The sequence below is a fragment of the Pantherophis guttatus genome, chromosome 1 (assembly GCF_059756535.1).
Source record: "Pantherophis guttatus breed Tessera chromosome 1, ASM5975653v1, whole genome shotgun sequence".
Taxonomy (NCBI): Eukaryota; Metazoa; Chordata; class Lepidosauria; order Squamata; family Colubridae; genus Pantherophis; species Pantherophis guttatus.
In genome coordinates, this window is record NC_142063.1 from 288556172 (window position 1) to 288564177 (window position 8006).

General features: G+C 37.8%; 1 long non-coding RNA gene across 1 annotated transcript; it reads left to right on the forward strand.

The window, feature by feature from the left end:
* The first annotated feature begins 312 nt into the window (after window positions 1-312).
* On the forward strand, window positions 313-2206 carry LOC148116878 (uncharacterized). The gene is made up of 2 exons (XR_015733906.1): window positions 313-366; window positions 1968-2206. It is a non-coding gene; the product is annotated as an uncharacterized LOC148116878 (long non-coding RNA).
* The last annotated feature ends 5800 nt before the right edge of the window (window positions 2207-8006 follow it).

Here is an 8006-nt window from a genome sequence, read left to right on the forward strand (position 1 = left end):
CATCTCTCGCTCACAACTACTGGCATGCTTCTTTAGCCACTTTTTGAGATATTCCCCAGATTCTCTGCCTCCTTCCTCTTTCCATAACCTATGCTACAGTTCTGATCTGGTCTGCTCTCTACTTTGCCTACTATAGCTGGTACTTTATAGACCGCAACCAAAGCATTGCCAGATCCATCTGTCAGGTCCAGCCCAAAGACAACACTGTGAAATCCAATCAAGTTCAATCCTTTATTTATTTTTTATATCTAATGGACATAATCTTGTCAAACTAAAGCTATAACCTTCTAACTTAATAGATATTTCCTGAGAGATTCTAAGCTACGGGTACGCTGAACCTCTTCCTCCCTCCCACATCCAGCTCAGGTTTGTGCAATCTCTTAATTTGGGCTTCTTCCTGGGAAACTGCAGTGGTCTTTCTGGAATTCCCCTCCCTCCACTCCTTCTCCAGGTACACATTCCATCACACCATCTCATAATTCACATCAAATCTAGGTGGGCTCTAATTTTTCAGGACATCCAGTTCCATCCATTTTTATAAAGCACTTTTATATAGCTAAAAATGTAATCCATCTCATTTTCCCCCCTTTCAGTTAAAATCATCATTATCCACTGAATTGAAGACAAGGGACTCACTTGCTCCTCCAACAGCTTGCCACCACATATCACTATCAGCTGCCAGTGACTTGTTTCATTTGCCTTAAAGTAAGGTTGTCTTTAAAAAGCTGTAGCCCAATGCAATTTATTTGTAAAGAAAGGAAAAAAAAACTCCTTTCTTCATAGATTGGTTATTTGGAAAGAAAGAACACAGTCTAGGTTCCAGCAACTTATCTCCATGACAAGGAGGAGGGAGAGCTCCCAATGGATCCAGTATCTGGTTAAAAGAAAAAATCAGTTTAATTAGAGGCTGTTCTCATCTTTCTGGCTCTCAAAATGTTAAATTTCCTTTCTCCAGAGTAAGGGGATTTGTGTGGAGCTGTGGAGTAACACAAGAACTGATAGTTGAGGACAACCAGAGAAGCATATACTTTTCCATGACTTCTATTAAGTTGACTTCTCTTTTCTTAACTTCACTTTTCCAATTATCTTTCCCTTGCCTACAAATAGAAAATGTATTGGCATAGATATCAACAGACTAATAATGTGCAGTAAGAATGCACAGGCATGCTCTATAAATGGACATGAAATGTGCTGCATTATTTCAGTCACCCCTTTAAAAAGGAAACAGGTAACTTTGGATACATTAAACACAAAGAAGTAAAGTATACCTTCCTTGACTGTCTTACTTTCACAATTTATTGACCTATATTCTAATTTTCTGACTGAATGCCAGGAATCGGAGACTTTGTCAGCCCAGGTAACTTCAACTAGCAACAAATCAAATACATCAACCTATCTGTATGGACTTGCCATAGCAATCTTATACACAAGGTTGCTGCAAGCAAACACATGAACTAAACGAATAAATAAATGAAAACCAGCCAAACTGTACCAGGGTTTTTAGAAGGAAATATATGCAAGCAATAAAGAACAGATTTAAAAAACCATGGAACAAATGTAATTTATGCATTCTTAGTTTTGCATAATATTATGCTAATCCTATACCTTTTTGATAAAGAAGCCAAAATATTCATCCCTGGAAATCCCCAATTTCCTTCTATCAGCATACACAAAGGAGACTGCCAATATTAGTCACTTCTCATTAAAGAAAATAATAGTTGAGTTTCAAGGCACCCTCTAGGCAAAGGCTCTTGCTTGTAGTTACTACTACTGTCTCTCCTAATTGATTTCATGATTGCTTCTAAGGCCAGCCTGGTGCTGAAGTACTGTATTTCAGTAATCTAGACTATAGATAATCAAGACATGTTTTTCAAAAGCATTTTTTCCCCACTCTAAATAAAGCCCCAGCTGGCAAACTGTGCAAGGCTCATAAAAATATTGTCTCAATAGTTTTCTTATTTCCATAGAAAACACTGAATTCAGAAGCATCGTCAAGGCACCTTCATGCCTAGTGAAGCAGAATAAAACCTTGTTGGGAATCAGGTGTATGCCTCTGCTCAAATCAGCATGTTTTCCAAACTCTTCACTCTTATGTTGGGAGTATTTTTGATAGGAATGCTGCTCAACAAATGACCTGAATGTATTTTGGACATGTTGTTTAGTTAAATATGGAGTTCAGCTATTTGTAGTAAACTACTTTCTCCATCTTCTAATACTCTGTTGTTGTTCTTCTTGTTGTTCATTTGCTTATTGCCGTGATGGTGAACCTATGGCATGTGTGCCGAAGTGGCACACAGAGCCATGTTGCTTGGCACACGCGGTGGCGCCTGTTCCTCTTCCGGGTTTCTGGCGCACATGCGTGCACGATGATCAGCTGGCCTTTTTGCATGCAGCAGTGCCGGAAACTAGAAGATCTTTTAGCTGGTTTTCTGTTTTCCTGCGTGAGCATGCGTGCCAGCCAGCTGATCACCGCATGTGCATGTGTGCCAGAAACCCGGAAGAGTAGCTGGCTGAAACCAGAAGTTCAGTAGCTGAAACTGGAAGTTCATCTTCGTGCATGCGCATGTGCCGTGGGCAGCTCCTCTTCCGGGTTGCAACCCAGACGTGCACGCATGCACTCCCTTTTCGGCACTTGGCGCTGAAAAGGTTCACCATCACTGGCTTATCACATTGTCGAATCTACAACAAGGGCATTGTGTGAAATTAGTGCTACTCTATGCTAGTTTTGTTTAACTTGCATAGGTCTGTTGTACTACTTAACTTAATCTTTTCATTAACACACACACACTCAACCCACACATATTTCCCTTAAACTTACCTTTTAATCAAAATTTGCATGTTCTCCCTCTAAGGTACCTAAACACTTCCCTTTGTTATTTATGATAGTGTAGCATTATACGTATTTTCCATTTTAAAAGCAATGACTAATAATTAGAAAATGCCTTCCTCAAATCACAAGTCTTGTCTATATTTTTTTACTCTCTCTATCACTGTAATTGATCCACATTGCTATATGTCTTGTTCACCACAGCCTATACATTCAGATACAACAGCATGTAAAATAATACCATGAAATATAATATAATCTGAAATCTATCTGAAGTTTCCAACACCCTTTGGTGGGATACCCAAACAAATGTTACTTAAGAATGGGATGGTTCTAGAGACCACAGTGTTTTTTCACAGTCTATAGCCCAAATTTAGGGATACTTTATCTGGACTGCAAAAATCTAGATAATCATTACATGATAGGAAAACAGAACAGACTATCCATCTCTTTGCTGTCATTCAATAGTTATCCAGATTTTTCCAGCCTAGATATGGTAGTCCTATTTAATCTGGTCAGGGGAGTTTACAAACAAGGCAAGATGTTAGTGTCTGCTATTTGTGTAGGATAGGAATACTTTCTAAAACAAAGCTAACTGGACTGGGAAGCTGAAAAAGCCATTGTCCTGCACTATCTAGCAGCATAATATATTGAAAGATTGTTTCTTATTGTTACTACCTGATCCCTTTGACAGAAGATATCTGGACTGAGATATCAATATAGTAATAGAGTGCTTATCTAAGAAATTTTAGCCCCTCTCCAAATAAGGGTATAAAATCCAGATGTAAATAGTCCAAACTAAGACAACCCCAAGTCTATCAGAGTTAAGCTCTAAAACTCAGGAGAACCACTAGATTTTAGAAAGGAATTAGAATTTTCTGTATTGCTTTTGCTAATATTGTTTGTTTGATTGACAACCCATCTTACCTTCAGCAACAAATTACCGGTATGTAGCACTCCCTCCTCCAATTTTTTCCTATAACATTTGGGTCCTCCAGTGGTTGTCCAACATCTTAGCAACTACACCAGATTGATTTTGAACATAGAATATAGAATAATAGAGTTGGAAGGGACCTTGGAAGTCTTCTAGCCAATCCCCTGCTTGAGCAGAGGTCCTATATCATTTCAGAAAATTGTTGTCCAGACTCTTGAAAATTTAGCTTGACATATTCATAACCAAATCATTTAAAGATCAAAGTCAATATTTTGAAGTACTCCAGGAAATTTACCAAAACTATATTAGTATGAAATTGATACAAATCAGCATTGCCCCGAAAAGAAGAATGCTTTGGAACAGACAGAGAATATAGGCTGAAGGACCATAAATTTAGAGCCATGTTTGTCAACTCTGAAAAAACAACAGTGATCTTAGTCTGTCCTGCACTCCCAGCTCTCTGTGAAGAACTGAAGCATTTTCTTTTATGCAGTGTACTCTATGTATTGCAGCCTATACAGTATATACGACCCTGGTGGCGCAATGGTTAGAATGCAGTATTTGCAGGAAAGCTCTGCCCACAGTCTGGAGTTCAACCCTGACCAGTCTCAAGGTTGACTCAGTCTTCCATCCTTCTGAGGTTGGTAAAATGAGGACCCAAATTGTTGGGGTCAATATGCTGACATTGTAAACCACTCAGAGGATGCTGTAAAGCACTAAGGGGTGGGCACATAAGTCTAAGTGCTATGTCTATTGCTATATGTTGCCTAGTCATATAGGACACGTAGTTGCTTGCAATAGTTTTAAAAGCAAAGCAATGTAATTCTTGCTGTAAACTTATAAGCAGAACAATATTTTCTCCCACAACTGTCAGTGAGGGCTCTCTGCTCAAAAAGAACCTATGACTGAAAGGTTGTTTTCAGTAACTTCCTAGGTGGCAGTCTAACTGAGTGGGACAAAGGTACCACATTTCTCCCTTTATTTCTACAACGTAAATATAGAACAAGTGGTTATCAGTGCCATTTCCTGGCAGGGCATGCTAAAGAAAGAGTGAAGAAAACAAGAAATAAAACACAGGGAAAGGGCGGGCATTAGGGCCGAAAGACAAGGATAAGTGTGGAATGCCTGTTCATTCTCTTCCAAAGCATCTTGCTCACAGGCTGCTCAATCTAGGAATAGGATTAAGAACTACAATCCAAGTTATGCTACATTACAAGACCATCCAATAGATGTCAATACTGAATACTCTTAGGTTCAGGATAATAGTCTGATGCGGTGAGAAACAGAAGCATTCATAAAGCACCTTGTGCAATTAATAAAGTATGTGAGCATGTAAAACTCTTCCTTGGTGAAATGTTCGGTGCTAAAGAGAATGGGCAGAGGTTGAAAAAAAAACACCTATGTATTTAAAGGCAGTTGGCCCAAACTTCAAAGATTTCCCTTGCTTTCCTCATAGATCTCTTCTTTAAGCTTCTCAGAGACAGTTTCTGAGAGCTATTTTCCACTACCCATCACCATTAACAATGTTAAGACTAAAAGAATGCCTGCTCCTGAGTTCCAGAAGTTTATAGTGCCAATAATGGTGTCTAGTCTGATGGGCTGCCATTCATATCAAAGGAAGCAAACGCCAGAGTTCCCAACTCAGTCACTAATAATAATAAAGAGCTGTTAAGATCAAAGAAGGCAGAGGAGGTGGTGGTGGTGGAGGAGGAGGAGGAGGAGGAGGAGAGGAGGAGGAGGAGGAGAAGGAAGCTGTAAATGGATGTCTTAACCTCTTGCTGCTATGAGGCTCCTCTTTCACATTCCTTTTCATCCATTATTCATTTACAGTATATCACCGTATTTAATATATGATTTGTTCTGCTGTTTTCATTTGAAATTTGGCTGCTATTGCTAAGACCTCCTGGACACACATTAAACACATAAACATTAACTTTCTCTTAAGAAAGAAATATCAGACTTCCCAAAGACTACAGTACAGAGTCAGAAAGTGCAGCAACTTCAGGCATTGTGAATATTGGGGTTTGTAATCTGAATGCATTTACCTGATGGTCCCATTATGAAAAGCTGGTTTAAATTTTAGCAGACAGTGATGTTTTAATATAATCAAACATTATATGAATGTGTCTATAATGCAGCTTTCTAGTTATATGCTTTGTTGCACAGTCAGTCAGATGTTCAGACTGGATTTAGAATAATTAACTTAATCTTGTGATTTTTGATCATTATGTATTACGTAACATTGCATTTACCTCTATAAGGGAGGCTGTATAAACACAGCATTTTATATGTGAGCCTTTTGCATTTTTCAAAAATTGATTCAGCCAAGTGTCACAAAAGAGCTTATGACAAAGAAGTAAATATTTTAAGGCTTGCTGACTTGAGGCTATGTAGGCTATTTTGAAGCTAAAATTAAATGTTTTGTAGAAGGAAATAATACCCAGCTCAGAACAAAATTAAAAACCAGATATTAGCCCTCCTGGTAGGTGCTTGATAATTAACATTTCCAACAACTGCTAATAATTGGCTTCCATCATCTTTACGCATTAATTTATGAAATCACAGATGTTCAGCCAACTACTTACTCTATCAAAGGAGCAAAGCAAAATGCATTGGATAAGCAGGATTCTGACTTATGACCAAATGATTATGAACACTTGCTTAATAACTGTTGTAAAAACGATTATGGAATTGAGTCTGGTCACATGATGATTCAGCTTATGAGGACACTGACTTATGACTAAAATTCCAAGTTCAGTTGTGGTATTTATTTATTTATTTATTTATTTATTTATTTATTTATTTATTTATTTATTTATCACACTTTTTAATCACCCATCTCACTCAAAGTTGTACGTCCAGGACTACCTGTATGTTAAAATCACAATAATAGTAATGTATTATGTCACTTATATGGTATCTGATTCAGTCTCCAACTTATATAAAAATATGTATTCAGAAACAGTAGTGAAACTGAGGCCTGCTAGATTTTCCAGCATGATGCCAAATTCCTAGTTTCCATAGCCAAAGCTATAATGGACAATGATAAAAGATGGTGAAATTTCCAATTTAAGAGCATCCAGAAGCCTACAGGTCCCAGAATTAAAAACCCGAGCTAGATCCTACATACTTTCTGTGTTATCTTCTTCCTTGAATTAAATAAAATGGAAACTTCCCCAGTTTCTAGAAGGCTCAAGCACATGTACGTGTGTGTGTGTATGACAGACAGACAGACAGAGAGAGAGAGAGAGAGAGAGAGAGAGAGAGAGAGAGAGAGAGAGAGAGATTGAGATTTAGATAAGTTCCAGAGATCTTCTAGAGGAGCTCAATGTACTTTCTGCCTATCCTTGTTTTAGATAAAAAGTCATCCAAATGGTATTTGATGTCAGATAAACCTGTTAGCATTTACAGTTCAAGACTCAAAAAAGATACAAATAAAAATAATAAGCAAGATATTTAGCTCATAGCGGGAAGCTTTAATAGCAGCACATTCCAGAGCTTCTCACTGAAAATTATGAAGCTGGTACAGTATTAGTGAGAACAGCATTAGGCGTTATGCAGGACTGTTTTGGTACCTCATAGAAATGACTTCACTTAAATGGTATGATATACAAGTATAACATAACACACAAGTGACTGTTATAACAAGTAGCTGTTATATCACTCTATAATATAAAAATGGAACATGCACTCACAGAGAAACAATCCCACAATAGAAATTTTCAAACCTGGTACAAATTGCAAGGGCTGGGGACAGAAGCATGTGGAGCTAGCCATGATGACACCTACAGTAAATATGCTTTGTAATGTCATGATACAACCTCTGCCCTTCCATAGTTCCAGCATGATGTCACTTGCAATTATATAAGGAGAAATATTTTGATAATGATTGTAAAATTATGCCCCTATTTTACAGGGAGAGATCACATTTTGAGGGAGTGCCTGGTGCAATCTCACTTCACCTCTGGAGCTGGATCCAGTTTGTAGGTCTGGATAATTTCTAAGAATTTGCTATCCACAAGGCCATAATACCAGCCACTGTACTCCCTCACCAATCTTTTTCTGGATTTTAAAATATCATGCCTAAAAGGTTTGAGAACCTGAAACTTTAGAAATCTGACAGAAACTTTCAGTTGATCTAAGGCAGGAATTGATTCAATACACTTAAAATTATTATACTTCTTATTAAAAATACTTAAACATTTCTGATGCTGTGATTTGAATCTGTTATTCAGCTTTGGAAGT